The following is a 15494-nucleotide window of genomic DNA, read 5'->3' as shown; positions in this document are numbered from 1 at the left end:
GGTCTCTATGGTGTCTGGCTAGCTGGATACATTTGAAAGTTTGCTTTCTTCCCTTTCCTTTTTAATTTAATGCTCTTTTGATTAAATTTGCATGGTACTGAGCAAAGACAATTTTACTAGTCCTTTTTTTGTTTGAAAGAATTTTAAATTTTGGTGGGTGGGGGCAGGAGGCTGGCTCTAAGGCCACCCCCTCAAGCCCCCACCCCACTGCAGAAAGAAGAGGCTATGAGGGGAACTGGGGGGGTGTCACCCCCCCATTCTGTTAGCCTCCAGGCCCATTAGAGGCTCTTTTCTGTCTCCCAGAATGAAACTTCAGAAACAGATAGTGACAGCCTACTTGAAGGAGATGCAAAGAGAAAGCTGAAATGTCTCATTGAGAGAAGAAGGTACAGTTTGTGCTGTTTTGTCAAGGTAAAGAATGAGGACTAATCTTTCCTGAAGAAACTGAAGTAACATTTCAACTACCCAGTTCTTCAGCAGCTCCTCGGACAGCGCTCAGCAGCCCTAGACAACAAGCACAATGGCCTCAAACAAGAAGAAGAGCCAGAGCTCCTTAGCTCTTCACAAAGTGACCATGGTTGGCAGTGGAGGGGTGGGCAAATCTGCACTTACCCTCCAGTTCATGTATGATGAGTTTGTAGAAGACTATGGACCCACTAAAGCTGACAGTTATAGAAAGAAAGTGGTCCTTGATGGAGAAGAAGTATAGATAGACCTGGATACAGCTGGACAAGAAGATTATGCAGCTATTCGAGACAACTACTTCGGTAGTAGGGAGGGGTTTCTCTTAATCTTCTCCATAACAGAACATGAATCCTTTACAGCCACAGCAGAGTTCAGATTCTTCGTGTTAAGGCTGAAGAAGATATCCCTCTGCTTGTGGTGGGAAACAAATCTGACTTGGAAGAGCGGAGACAGGTCCCCATTGAAGAGTCTAGAAGTAAAGCAGAAGAGTGGGGTGTCCAGTATGTAGAGACATCTGCCAAAACTAGAGCCAATGTAGACAAGGTATTCTTTGATCTAATGAGAGAAATCAGGGCAAAGAAGATGTCAGAAAACAAAGATAAGAATGGCAAAAAAAGCAGAAAGAGCAAGAAAAGTTTTAAGGAAAGATGCTGTTTACTGTGATTGCTGAGAAGGTGGATCAAATCTGTCTGTGGCCACTGAGGATATAGGGCTGGATTCATGAAAGGAAGACTGTATTTCTTTACTTTTACTGTCTTTTCTTTTTACTTAATTCATGCATTCCTTCTTTATATGAAAAAAAAAGAGAGAGATATGTGAATCAGTCACTAGCTGGCAGAAAAAAATGACCCATTTTCCCTGGAATGGAACTACTCCTCTGTCATTTTTTTTAAACGGAAAGCTTAAAAGCAACAAACTTAGTACCACAAGCAGAAAGTAATCCAGTGTTAATTTTTAAAAATACTCTGTTGTAGCTTATGATATTTTTCCAGTTTTATAACATCACCATTTCAGTCAGAAATTAAAATGTTCTTGTCCTTTAGGTTTGGGGAAGGAAAACCAGACTTTCTTCTACACACAACAGTCTTAACACTTTACCATTTTATTAATGGCAGTCAGAAAAGTCATTAAATTACAAAGCAAGTGGTTTGATTAGGTTTAATGACAAGTAAAATTGAGCGACTTTTATCATTAGATTTTCTTAGTATTTCCCAGAAGAGTCTGAAAAGTAGCTAAAATACAACTTTGAGTTGTCTCAATTAGGTTATTATGAGATTCATAAACCTCATTCATACATACTTAAGGTATGAAATATAATCTGTTTTGGCTTTATTTTTGTTTTTTAAAAAATATTTAAGTATTGGCTACTTTTATTCTTTTTTTCTGGTTCTTCTATAAGGGTCCTAAGATTGTGTGGGGACTTTAAAAAAAGGAACACTTTCTCATACTTCACCTTTTGCAGCTTTTTTTTTTATTAAAACAGACAAATAAACCAATAAAAATCCCACAACACACTTTAAAATTTCATGCTTATGTTAACTTCACACACTAATTGGCATCAACAATTTGCAAGCCCCATTTTGCCCCCAAAGTAATTATCATCATTTAAAAATTATATTTTCTCTTAGTGCGATGATAAACTCCTGTTCATGTAGCAAATGTTGTTGATGATCTACTTTTTGTTTCTTTACCTTGTTTAGTTTAATACAAATGCTTTGGAAGAATGATGAACTACAGTTGTAACGTAAAATCATGAAGCCAGAGCCAGTGCCAGACATTTTGCTACCTCTCACAGAATTACTCAGTAATTCTAAATTTAAATCAGAAAAACAGTGAGGAGAATGAAAATGAAGGTAGGCTACTGCCATATTTTCTCTGGTTGCAGTTTTTCATATAGTTTTCCTCTGACAGGCATGTTAACATTTGGAAAGAGATTTTTAATGATGGGAGAAAAACGGTTAAAGTATAATTGCCCTACTTGCTGCTGCCATATTCCTAAGTTAAGCAATCGTGCAGATTTTACCAGAAGGGAGAATAATATGGTTTTTTAAAAAAGTCAAAAATTAGCAACCTTTTCTTTTCAGTAAAAATGAGATTTCAAGTGTAGGTGCCAAAAAGAAAAACACTCTCTATTTTATTGTTACAGAAATTGTAAACATTATGATTTTGATTTGGAAAACCATTCTTGTATAACTTCCCAATGAATCATGAACTTTTTTTTAGAATAAAAAAAGCAGACAAAAAAAAGAATTTTAAATTTTTTTCTCAATTACATGTAAAAACAATTTAAGCATTTTTATATGTAATTTTTGGGTTCATCAAAAATTCCAAGGCAAGCACTTAGATAAAGATTATACGTGTTCAGTCATGCAAAACTTATTTTCATATTAGCCATGTTGCAAAAGAGAACACAGACCAAAAACAAGAAAAATAAAGACAGTTAAAAGAAATGTTTTGAACTGCATTCAGACTCCATCAGTTCTTTCTCTGGAGGCAGATAGCATTTTTCATCATAAGTCCTTCAAAATTGTCTTGTATCATTGTATTGCTGAGAATAGCTAAGTCATTCACAGTTGATCATCCTCACAATATTGCTGTCACTATGTATAATGATCTCCTGGCTCTGTTCATTTCACTTTGCATTATTTCATGTATGTCTTCCCAGGTTTTTCTGAAACCATCCTTCTTGCCATTTCTTAGAGCACAATAGTATTCCATTACATTCACATACCACAACTTATTCAGCCATTGCTCAATTGATGTGCATCCTTGCTATTTTCAATTCTTTGCCACCAAAAAAAGAGCTGCTATAAATATTTTTGTACATGTGGGTCATTTTCCCTTTTCTTTATTTTCTTTGGGATATAGACCTAGTAGTAGTATTGCTGGGTCAAAGTGTATGCACCGTTTTATAGCCCTTCGGGCATAGTTCCAAATTGCTATCCAGAATGGTTAGATCAGTTTGCAACTCCACTAGCAATGCATTAGTATCCTAATTTTTCTACATCCTCCAAAATCCAACATTTTCCCTTTTTGTCATATTAGTGTAATAGCAAGTAAAGTAGTACTCTTCTGCTTGTTTCAGCTATTCAAGTTCCTTTGAGCCTTACCTTTGATTGTGTCAAGTCTTTGTTGGAAACAGTATATGTTGTATTGTTCTTAATAGGCCTAAGGGAGTTTGGAGACCTTCCCTGCCCTTAACAGGCCTAACATCATCACAGTACAGCCCACAGTGGGAGGAGCTGGCCAAAAGAACGGAACAGCAAGGGTGGAACAGGAAGGAACAGAACAGATAAAAGCTCCAGCAAGAGCTGGGACCAAGCAGAACTGAAAGGGAGGGTGCTCATGGTGTCAGCATTCTGTCTGTCTATTCTCTCTGTGTTGATGTTACTTTGTCAGACAGAAGCACTCTGTCTATTGATCTGTGTTCCTTTGTCAGACAGAAGCACTCTGTTGATTTGTGTTGACTTCTCAGAAAGAAAGTGATTTGAGATGATAATGCTGGCAATGTGTGTAAATATTGTTGTAGTCCTGCTAAGCTTTCTTTTCCTAGAAACAGAAATTGTGAAGGGCTTGGAGTGGAAAAATTCCCTTGGGCTGAGATATAGAGCCAGAGCAGAGAGTTGCTTGTGTGTGAATCCATGCAAGAGCTGGGAGAGCTGCCTACCTGTGAATCCGGGCAAGAGTTGGGAGCATGGAAGAGGAGCCATGGGGTTTGGAAGAAGACTTTACTTGGGTACTCAGTGCTGACTGATGACATTGTAACTTACTGTGACTTAGGGGTGGATGTTGTTTGTACTTTCTGTACCCCTTAAGGATTATTGGCTTAAGGACAACTGGAAGCCATCCTGGAGTCTAGATGAAAGAAGACTTGACTTGGGTACTCTATATTGATTGAGGAGATGGTGACTTACTGAATGATATGTTTTGTTTAAGACTATGTGGCCACCTTAGTAATAAGTTGCTATGTTATATTGTTGTGAATGTTGTGCTTTAGTTTATTGCTGAATAAATAGAGAGTTCACTATACTACACGATTAGATCCTTAAAGTTATTCATAGCAGCAGTCCTCAGGAGAGCTGCTTGTGAGTGGCTTTACAATTAGCCACTCTGATAGGTGTGAGTGGTACCTCAAAGCTGCTTTAATTTGCCTTTCTCTAATCAACAGTGATTTAGAGCATTTTTTTATATGACTAGAGATAACTTTGATTTCTTTTTCTGAAAACTGTCTATTCATATCCTTTGGCCATTTATCATCTGGGGAATGTCCTTAGTCCTTCTTAGATGCAGCTCTTGAACTGAGGTATTCCTGGCTCTCAGGCCAAGCCCCCATCCACTACCCATATGGCCTCAACTTCAATCAGCACAAGTGATGAAAATATTACTGGTACTCCTATTCAAACAAGGGAAGAAAGGGTAGAAGGGCATTCCCAACATAGGCAATATCTTGGGTAAAAACAAGGAAGCAGGCCAAAACAAAACATATTTAGGGACACCAGGTAGTTGAGTTTGCACTCGATGTGTCCGAGCTCAGCATCTTCTCTCCCTTCTCCCTTTCTCTACATAACCGGTTCCCTACATCCAGAATGTTCTTCCTCTTCACCTTCACCTCATAGGATCTGGTCTTCCTTCAAGGCTTAGCTTGTCATGATAAAGACTTCCCTGACATTCTCTCAAATCATCTTGTGTGTATTTATCTGCATGCACTTCATATCATTCCCCAAGTGACCTTGATCAAGTTACTCAATTTTCCTGGCCCTCAATTTCCTTATCTGTAAAATGAAGAATCTGGTCTCAATAGCCTTTGAGACTTCTTACAGCTCTGTGAGACTATGAATTGAATTAAATAGTATGAGATATGGCTGGAAAAGTAGAATAGTCCCAGTTTGTACTAGTAGTACTACATATCTCTACTTTTTCCCTCTGGAGAGCCTCACATTGCCAAGGTAATAGGGAGCCATTGAAGATTTCTGAGCAAAAAAAAAAATGATATAAGGAAGATAATGTGTAAAGTAGAGGCAATAAAACTTATATAAAAAACTCTTGAAATAATCCACTTGGATGGCAATTAAAAGTCCACACTAGTTTGGAGAGTGTGGTATTAAAGAAGGGGGAATGAATGCTATGAGGATTACTGAAGTAGAGTGCACAAGGCTTGGTAACTGATTGGATAGGAAAGGTGGTAGAAAGGATTAAAAAACCTGAATTTTGAAAGGTTCCTGAACATGGGAGCCTGAATAAATGGCAAAGATACCACATGGAGAAAGAGGGACTTCAGGAGGAGCAGTTTGGGTGGGTGGATAGAGACAATTTGCTTAGTGTATTGAATTTGAAATCTTCGTGGGATATCTAGGTAAAGATGTCTATAAAATGAGGGGGGTGGACAAGATGGCCCCTGAGGTCCCTTCCAGCTCCACAATTGTTTGACAGGCAGAGATGTGAGTCTGGAGCTTGGGAGAGGAGTCCCTGTTATCTGCAGAAACATGGGAGAGCTGAAGCTTCCAGAGGGAGCGAGACTGCTAAGGAAGATAGCAGAGGTGGAACAAAGGCTATGACCAAGGACAGAACCTTGGAGAAGTCCAGCATTCGTGGACAGAAAATAGGAGGCAAACTCTTTCAGTCACTTAGCCACTTTCTCAAGTCAATTGGATAAAGATTTATTAAGCACCTATTATATACATGGCATCATGCTTGGTGTCTGGGATACAAAATTGCAAAGCTATTTAGCCCCTGTACTCAAGGAGCTTACAGACCCATGAGGGATCCTTGCCTGGAGCATAAGAGATACCAAAGAATCCAAGCTCCAGAACTGGAAGAAACCCAAAGGTCTTCTAGTCTGTCTCCCCACCCCCACCACCTTTATTTTACAGATGAGGAAGATGAAAGTGACTTAGCCAGGGTTACAAACTATAAGTGTCAGAGGCAGGATTCAAATCCTTATCTTTAAAGACTCCAAGTCTAACTATCTCTCCACTCCAACATTCTATCAAGCAGAAGATGATTGAAAAGGAGAAGAGGAAACAAGTAGGAGAAATAGGGTACAGGGGGGTCAGAGGAAACTTCATGGAGAGATAGCACCCGAGCTGAGTCTTATATTAGAGAAATAGAAGGAATTCACCAGGTAGAGATTAGGAGAGCTAATTCTGGGCAAGGCAGGTGGGAGACAGTAGACTGTGTGAATTCACGGAGGCAGGAGAGCACAAGACAAAATCAGGGAACAGCAAGTAATTTCATTTGGCTGGAACAAGCTGTGCATGAAATGGAGTAAAGCAAAATTCTCCTGGAAAGGTCAGTTAGAGCCAGGTGGTGGAGGGCCTTAAATACTCAGTCTCAGAATGTGTGTTTTGTCCTCTGGCCAACAAGCCACCCAAGGTTATGAAAAGGTCAAACACTCTTTAGGAAGATTATTGAGGGAAAGGGTGGCACATGCTAGTAATCTCTCCTACTGGGGTGGCTGAGCCTGGTGGATCATTTGAGCTGGAAAGTTCTGAACCTCAGTAGAGCTAAAGCTGATCTGGGGTCTGTACTGTGTAGCACCAATAAGGCGAGTCCCCGAGTGTGGGCTACCAGGTTATCCGAGGAGTGAATCAGCCCAAGTCAATGGGAAACAGAGCAGGTGAAAGTTTCTGTGAAGATCAGCATGGGGATTGGGCCATGAATAGCTGTTGAATTTCCAGCCTGGGAGGAACCACTTCCAGTCTCTAAAGAAGGAAAGGTTATTTAGCATTTGTGAAGAAAAATGGATTGGAAAGGAGAGGAGAGAAGCCTCCCAGAAGATCAATGAGAGAGAAATTATAATTGGCCACATTAGGAGTGATCAGGGTCTAGAATGGGATGGGAGCTACTGGAGGGTAAAGGTGGGAACGAATGACAGCAATAGAGAAGGTAGCATTGCCAGGATTTAGTCAATCATTCACTCACTCCATCCATTCATTCATTCCCTCACTCCCTCACTTGCTCACTTTCACACCCATTCACTCATTCATTCACTCAGTCACTCATTTCCTTGCTCAGCCGGTTGGTCAAGTCAGTCCTTTACTGAGTCAGTCAATCCATCACTGGCTCCTGGACTGTATCCTGTGCACCCAGGGAACAGGCCCCTTCCTGTAATAATGGTTCTTTACTACATAGGACAAGCCTACAGAGTAACCCTCTGTGAGAAGGGGGCTAAGGGCATGGATTGCTGCTGACTTGAACTTTAGAGTTTATTCTACCCCATGTTGTTGAGGGTACTGATTCCCCTGGGAGGGAACCTGAAATAGATGGTAGAATGAGGGGTTTGAGGGGTGGGGAGCACTAGCAAAATTCTGGGGTTCACATATATCCCATTCGCCCATTCCTTCCACCCTCTCCCTTGGGCTTCTCTAAAGGTTCACTCTGGGAGGATGATTTCACCTTTGGGGGTAAGTATGGCTCACCAGAGCTCCTAGATGCCGAATTCCTCAGGGATAGCCCTAAGCCAGGCGCTTTTGGGGACAGTCCTACAAGAGGGTCAGCAGGCTTGCATGAGAACAGGGGTGGAGTTAGGTTAGACAGAATTTCCTAAGGGCCCAGTGACCCTTCCCTGGCAGGGGTGATGCTCATTCACAAGGCTGTTCAGGAGATAGAAGCTGAGCACCATGGAGTTCTTTACATCTCGGTGAAGAAGATAGGGTGGGAAAGGTCTGGAGGTAATCACCTAAGAATAGAATCATCAGTGTATAGCTGAAAGGGACCAAAGGAAGCACCTAGTCTGACCTCTCTAGTTAGCAGGGTCAGTCAAGTCAGTTCTTTACTGAGTTAATCGGTCACTGAGTCATGAGGAAACTAAGGCCTGGAAAAGTCATCACAGAAGTAGGAAGGAGCTGAGCTCAAATTTAATCTCAGATCCTCTGATTTAGGGTTCTTCCCACTGAACATGGCTTTGGCTAATGAGTCATCATGGTTATTCTTCTGTGTCTGGTAGACCAGTGGACGTGATGACCTCCAGGCCCAGAAAGGGTAGCATTATGAGAAGCAATGTAGATAATAAGCCCAGCAACAACGTGTGTTCTCATGTGTTTGGTGCGGGTGGGGGTCAGCAGAGCAGAAAACTACGGCATGAGACAGCAGTTCAGCCTGAAAATATCAGCCAATTATGGAATGGAAACCCAGGGGCCAGCACCTGCCTTGGTGAAATTGGAGACCAAGAGAGTGGGAGTGAGTGGGATATGTTTTTATCCCGTTTAGGAGTGTCAGCTCCAGGAACCCCACTGACATTTGTGACAATTGGTAATATTGGCCACCAAGGTCAATGGGAGCTGGGGGGCTGGGGGCAGGAGGGAGGGGGAAGGATTGTGGCAGGCCAGCAGTGGAATTAGAGCCCAGATTTCCTTAAATGACTAGTGCTTCCAGGTGAATGAGCCATATGAGGCAAGCCCAGGCAATCTCATGGCAGGGACATCTGAGTACAAAGACTGCACCCCCTGACTCCCACCCCTCAGGAGATCTCCAGACTTAACTGAATAAACCAAATCTTGCCCTTGGGGTTACTGAGCATGCCTCTGAAAGCCTCTTGGAGTGGTACTCCTGCATTTTTGTAAGGCAATAAAATCGCCTACCTATATTATGAAGCATGAATGTTTCTTTTGAGTCAGATTAGATAAGACTCCTTCCTAAAACATCTTCCATCCTAAGAATGAAGCTAGATAGAGATCTTTGAGACTTGTCTTTCCAGGATGAGGTCAGTGAAAATTGGACAACTGAATAAGCTATGTCCTGGTCTCAAAGGAATTTTTTTTTAACCTGGAGCAGAAACACACAGAAGGATAGAATGATTATAATAATAAAAATGCAAAGAACAATACAACATAGCCAAATGCCATGTAACTATAATAACCACTTCTGGCCCCTAGGAAGAGATGAGGAAATGCATTTCTCTCCTTTCCTTGGAGTGGTAGGAGACCACAGGTGTAGAATGTTACAAATGTCAGATGTGGTTGTTGAGTTCGTTGGTTTTGCTTAATAGAAAGTGAGGTAGAGGAGACAAGAGGGGAGGAGTAGATCCAGAAATGACTGTGATATGAAAAAGGCATCAACAAACAGTTGGGGGATGTAATATGGTGGTGGCACAAACTAATGATATCTATCATTTATAAAGCCCTTTATAGATACCTCATTTGATCATCACAATGCTGGGAAGTAGATGCTGTTATTCCCATTTTACAGATGAGGAAACAGAGTTAAATTTTCTTGCCCAAGGCCATACAACTAATTAGTGTCTGAGACAGGTTTTGAACTCAGGTCTTCCTGACTTCAGATCTAGTGCTCTATCCACTGCACCACCTAAGACATGTGAGTGCAATTATACCAGGAGAGGGAGGTCCCTAACCCTGGTCCCCAGAAGGTACAGAACAGTGGAGAGCCTTGCTCAGAAACTGTGGTCTGCATGGGAAGGGAATACAACCTTCTAGGGATAAAGGAAGCACATCCCTCTGGATGTCATGCACCTATGGCAGTCTTATTGGCTCCATGTTCAGCCTGGTTTTCCCCCAGTTGGGGACACATCTCCACTCCTGATACATGCCGGCTGTGTCTGGATTGTGGTAGGGGGTAGGCTGGGAACCCATTCCTGAGTGTCCACAGTAGAGCCTGGGGTGGGACTAGAGATATCCAGAGGGAAGTAGGCAGAGTCCCTGCCCTGGCTGGGGGTTTCTTTGATGGTGGAGACCCTGCTCTCAAGGTGCTCCCCAGTGTGAGAAGCGGGACGCAGCCCCTTAGAGTACAGACACATGCAGAGGCAAAATAACTGATGGACAGAAAGAAGCGTGAACAAAGGAGAGACAATGCTCAGAGCAGAAAAATGTGGACGGAAGAAACAACTGAATTGTACACTTTGGACTCTCTTTCTGACTGTTCCTTCTCTGACTCCTGGTCTTCCCCTTTTGTCCTCTCCCTTTTCCCTTCTCCCTCCTTCTTCCTCTCCTCTTCCTTTTCCCTTCCTCTCCCTCTCTCCCTCTTCTCTTCTTTCTTTCTCCATCCCTCCCTGTCTTCTCTCTTTTCTTTCCTGCCCTTTCTCTTTCCTCTCTCTCCTCTCCTGGTTTCTCTGTCTCTCTGTGTTCTCTCCCTCTCTCTCTCTCTCTCTCTCTCTCTCTCTCTCTCTCTCTCTCTCTCCCTCCCTCCCTCCCTCCCTCTCTCTCTCTCTCTGTGTCTCTCCCCCCTTATCCTTCCTTCTCTCCCTCCCTCCCTCCTCCCTCTCTCTCCCTATCTTTCCTTCTCTCTTTCTCTCTCCCTCCCTTTCCTTCCCTCATTCTCTCCCTCCCTTCCAGAGACCCCATCCATTCTCATTTCACCCAGAATCACAAAATCTTAGAACGTAAAATTTCAGCTCTCTCATTTTACAGGTAGAGAGACAGTTCAGAAGAGTGGAGGAAGCCATGGTTTTGGCATCACCATCCTTTTTTGCCTGCTTCATTTCCTTGGATCGAGGAAACAGAGGAGGAAGAAAAGTTCTCTCCTGAGTCACTGTCTCTGGCTGGGTCCAGACCATGCTTTACCTCCAGATTCCCCACCCCCACTTCCTACTTCTTGCTCTGAGAATAGTAATCAGATCAATACTCCTATTCCTGCTTCTGCAAAGACTGTGAGAACAGACTGCCCTGGGTCTCCACTTGACACACTTGGGACTCCCCAGAGCAAAATCTCTCACCGGCCATCGCTGGCCACCTATGAATTGTCTTCTTTTAGAACACAAACTTCTTGAGGGCACTTTAATATTTTAATGTTTTCAATACATAGTAGGCATTTAATAAATGCTTTTTTAAAAAAAAGTCAATTGACTCATCCGATCCAATGAATTCCTGAACAGGAATCCCCATTATAACATCTTATGCCAGGGGTCCTCCAGCTTCTGCCTCAAGAGCTCCAGAAACAGGCAGCTCTCTACCTCTGAAAACCCCTAGTGCAGATGACTCCATAATTCCTATCTTCAGCTCTGACTTCTCTCCTTAGTGCCAGTCCAGTGGGCCACTACTGTGTTTTGACTGGGATATTCCACCTGCCCTCAAATGCAACAGATTGGAAACCAAACTCTCCTTCCTCCTTCCTATACCAATTCTATTTCCTTATTTCCCTGTTTCTGTAGATGACTCCACTTTCCTCTCCATAACTCACCCAGGGTCCAAGTCTCTGACTCCTTTCTGGCTAACTATTCTCTTTCCCCTTTTTTTCCTCCTTTCACCTTGCTTCCAATTGGTCCCTGGATCCTCTCTAAGCTTTTTCTGTCATCTCTGCCTTGTGGTCCTTTTTGCCATTTCTACCCTGAGTGGGTCTGCTTCAGTGAAAAGAACCTGATTGTTGGGGAGGGGGGGGGGTCAGAAGACCTTAGTACTGGTCTCCAGTCTGCCCTTAAATAGTTGTATGACCTTGGGGAAAGCCATAGACTCTGTGGAAGTAATCTAGAAAATAATGGCATTGGACAAGTCTCTCCCAATGATTCCTTTCTGGACCTCAGTTTCCTCATCAGTCAAATGGAAGAGTTGTGGTGTAGATTTCAAACTTCCCTTCTGGTCTTGACAATCTACAACCTTGGATCTGACCTTCATTTCATTTCACCTGCCCCATAGTAACAACCTCAGAAGCAGCTTGGCAGGTCTTGGTATCAAGATTACCTTGGTCCCTGTCCCCTCTATGACTTATTCTGGTTGCTTGCTCTACCCTGGGCAGAGAGAGTTGACTTCACATCTCTGTTCCCCAAAGAACACTCTGAAACCACAAAGTGAACAAAGATTAGCACTGATTTGCAGTGGTGGAAGAAGTCATCTCACTGGGAATCCTCTATGCCAATGAAATCATAGATTCAATTGCAAAGAAAAAAAAATTTGAATGGCTTAGTATCCTACATTTAGAGCTAGGAGTTACATTAGAGGTCATTGAGTCCAACTGACTTGCCCTGGATCCCACAGCTGGCAAGTATAAAAGGCTGGGTTCCAGTTGTGTTGACTGAAGACTCAGGACCTTACACACTAGCCCCCTCCACTCCCCCCCCCCCCCCCCCCCCCCCCCCTCCCCCCGCCTTTATCCTCTCCCTCCTTCAATCCAACTTACACAAGCTGCCTCTTCCCAGGGAAGGAAGCACACTAGGAAAATCATTATGGGTATGCTTGAAGGCAGGAGACATGGAGTTGAATCCCAGCTTTACCCCACTTACTAGTTGTGTGACCCTGGGCAGATCACTTTTCCCTGGGTGTCTGGTCTTGTGATCTGTAAAATGGGGACAATAATTATGTGCCATAATGGATTATTAAAAAGAAAAGTGCCCTGTGAACTTTAATGTGCTATAGAAAAGGGACATATATCTATCGAAGCAGATAGAACTCAAGGCCTGGAGTCAGGAAGGCCTGGGTTCAAATCCAGCCTTAGACACAATTTGTCCCTTGGGCAAGTTACTGTTTGCCTTAGTTATCCCAACTGTAAAATGGGGATAATAATAGCACCTACCTCCCAGGGTCACTGTGAGGGTCAAATAAGATAATATTTGCAAAACACTTAGCATAGTGTCTCACATATAGTTGGTACAACATAAATGCTCACCATTATTATTTATCATTATTTTTATTATTATTCATCTAGATCAGCCTTAGGGAATGAAAAGTCAGTAGATTCCAGCCTCTCCCCCAAAAGAGAAAGAAGTAGCCGGGCATACAGACTCCCCTACATTCTATATGATGCCAAATCAGCATTTAATAAGCAACTTATGTGTGCCAGACAATACTGCATTGGGTGTGAGGGATTTGTCATTCAGTCATTTCAATTTTGTCCGATGCTACATGAGCCCTTTGGGGGCTGGATTAGTTAGCCATTTCCTTCTCCAGCTTATTGTACAGATGAGGAACTGGAGGCAAACTGGATTGTGACTTGCCCAGGGTCATACAACTAATATCTGTGCCTGAATTTGAACTCAGGTCTTTCTGACTTCTGGACCCAGAACTCTATCCACTATACCACATAACTGCCCCTGGGTGCTAGAGATACAAAGGAAGATAAAGAAACAATCCCAGTTCTCAAGAAACTTACATTCTGGGGGTGAGACAAGGTAACAGGAGTGAGCATCTGGTGCATGAAGACATATATACAAAGTTAACATAAGGCAATCTTCTTTGTCTGGGAGTCTGGCCTTTCTTTGGTCTCCACTCCCAATCAGGGACAACCCCAAGTGGCAGCAAGCGAGGCTCTTCCCAGGGCCATCTCAACCCAAGGCAGCCCTTGGGAAGGTAGATCAGGTGAGATGAATCAGGCCATGCTCTGCTCCAGAGATCAATGCCCAGGGCCTGGAAATGGTATGTTAATGATGAGCCAGAAGATAGGCCTCTTCCAGACTGGTTGGAGACTTTGTCTACCTCCCAAACCAAGCTGAGGCCTTGGCCAAATCGGGCCTCCAGCCAACCAACCACCAAGCTGCAGTTTGTCCTGGCAAGGGAGTTCCTGGCTGCCCAGAGCAGAGCAGACTGCAGGTGTGAGCTAGCCTGGGAAGGACTTTGGGATTCATCTAGCCAATGTTCTCAATTTTACTGTGGCAAGGCCACAGTAAATCTTAAGCAAACCACACTTAACCTCCATGTGGTCCAGGCAAGCAAAAATTGTGGGCAGTCACTTGCATTGGCAGAGGAAGTCTCTTCATTGGGGGTTCCCCTCATCAAAGAAATAATAGATCCATCATGATTCCTGCTCCCACAAATTCTAACTTGGTATCACCTGGAAGGAAACTTAGAAACCATCTGGTCCAAATCCCTCATTTTACATCTGAGGAAACCAAGGTCTAGAGAAATGAAGTGACTTATTCCAAATCATACAGTAAGGGACAAAGCCAGGATTTGCACTTGGGTCCTCTGACTGCAAATGCAGTGCTCTTTCTACTTCTTAACCTACCTCACTGCCTGAGGCCCAGAAGGGCTGAGGGAATTGCTCCAAAGTGAGCTGGTTCTTCTGCCCTCAGTTCCCCAGAAATGCCCTCTGCCCCTCCCCATCATAAACACAAGCTGTGTTGTAGAGTTAATAGAGTGCTTCTGGACTTGGGAGATCAGGAAGAGCTGAGCTCAAATCCTCCCTCAGACATTTACTAACCTTATAACCCTGAGCAAGTGACTTAGCTTCCCAGCCTTAGTTTCTTCAGCTGTAAATTGGGGATAATGAATGAGGTAGATGGGCAGCTACCCAGTGAAGTGGACAGGGCACTGGGCCTGGAATCAGGAAGACTTGAATTCAAATTTGACCTCAGATACTTACTAGCTGTGTGACCTTGGCTAAGTCAGTTAACCCTATTTGACTCAAGTTTCCTCACCTGTAAAATGGGCCAGAGGAAAAAAAATGGCAAACCACTCCATTACCTTCGCCAAGAAAACCCCAAATGGGGTCATAAAGAGTCAGACATGGCTGGATGACTGAACAGCAAAAATCAAATGAGATAGACTGCTCTATAAATGGTAGCTATTGTAACTGTTATCAAACATTCCTAGATGAAGCTTTCCTCCCTGTGGAAGCTTGAGAAAGCCCTTTGTTTCCTATGTAGTTAGGCAACACGACCATGGGGGCAGGAAGAGGTTAAATTTTCTCTTCTTTAAAAAAAAATACACCCCAAACCCTGGTGGGAACGGGGCTCCCAATGATTGGCTTTTTCCGGAGAAAGCCCGCCCACCGGGGCGGGGCCAGGGCTTCCATACAGTCCTAACTTGAGCACAGAATTGGGTTTTGTCTGTGTGGGGGGGACCCCGTGAACATTAGATCAGGAAAGGATGTGAAAGACTATTTAGTCCACCCTTCCCCACCCCCCACTTTGTACAGATGGAGAAACTGAGGCCCAGGGAGAACAAGAGGCTTGGCCAGGTTCAGAAAGCCCCTGGATTGTCGGAGCTGGGATTCAAAGCCATCCTTTCAGGGACCCCAGGACTCCACCGCCCCATCCTGGCAGCCTCTCTGCTACCTGGCCCCACTTGTCTCTCCAAGAATCCAGGCTCTTATCCTGCTGCCTCCCCCTCCCCCTTAGAGGATTCTCTCCTCACCCACGATCCTCCACG

The 15494-nt window shown here is 43.5% G+C and overlaps 1 pseudogene; it reads left to right on the top strand.

Annotated features, from left to right (window-relative positions):
* Nucleotides 1-483: 483 nt before the first annotated feature.
* LOC138146374 (ras-related protein Ral-B pseudogene) lies at nucleotides 484-1869 on the top strand (annotated as a pseudogene).
* Nucleotides 1870-15494: the final 13625 nt, after the last annotated feature.

Source organism: Petaurus breviceps, unplaced genomic scaffold (genome assembly GCF_028583685.1).
Source record: "Petaurus breviceps papuanus isolate PSGF00001 unplaced genomic scaffold, PetGlider_PUasm1.0 90760, whole genome shotgun sequence".
In the NCBI taxonomy this organism is placed as follows: Eukaryota; Metazoa; Chordata; class Mammalia; order Diprotodontia; family Petauridae; genus Petaurus; species Petaurus breviceps.
The sequence above is the reverse complement of the archived record's forward strand: the minus strand, read 5'-3'. Positions and strand labels throughout refer to the sequence as shown.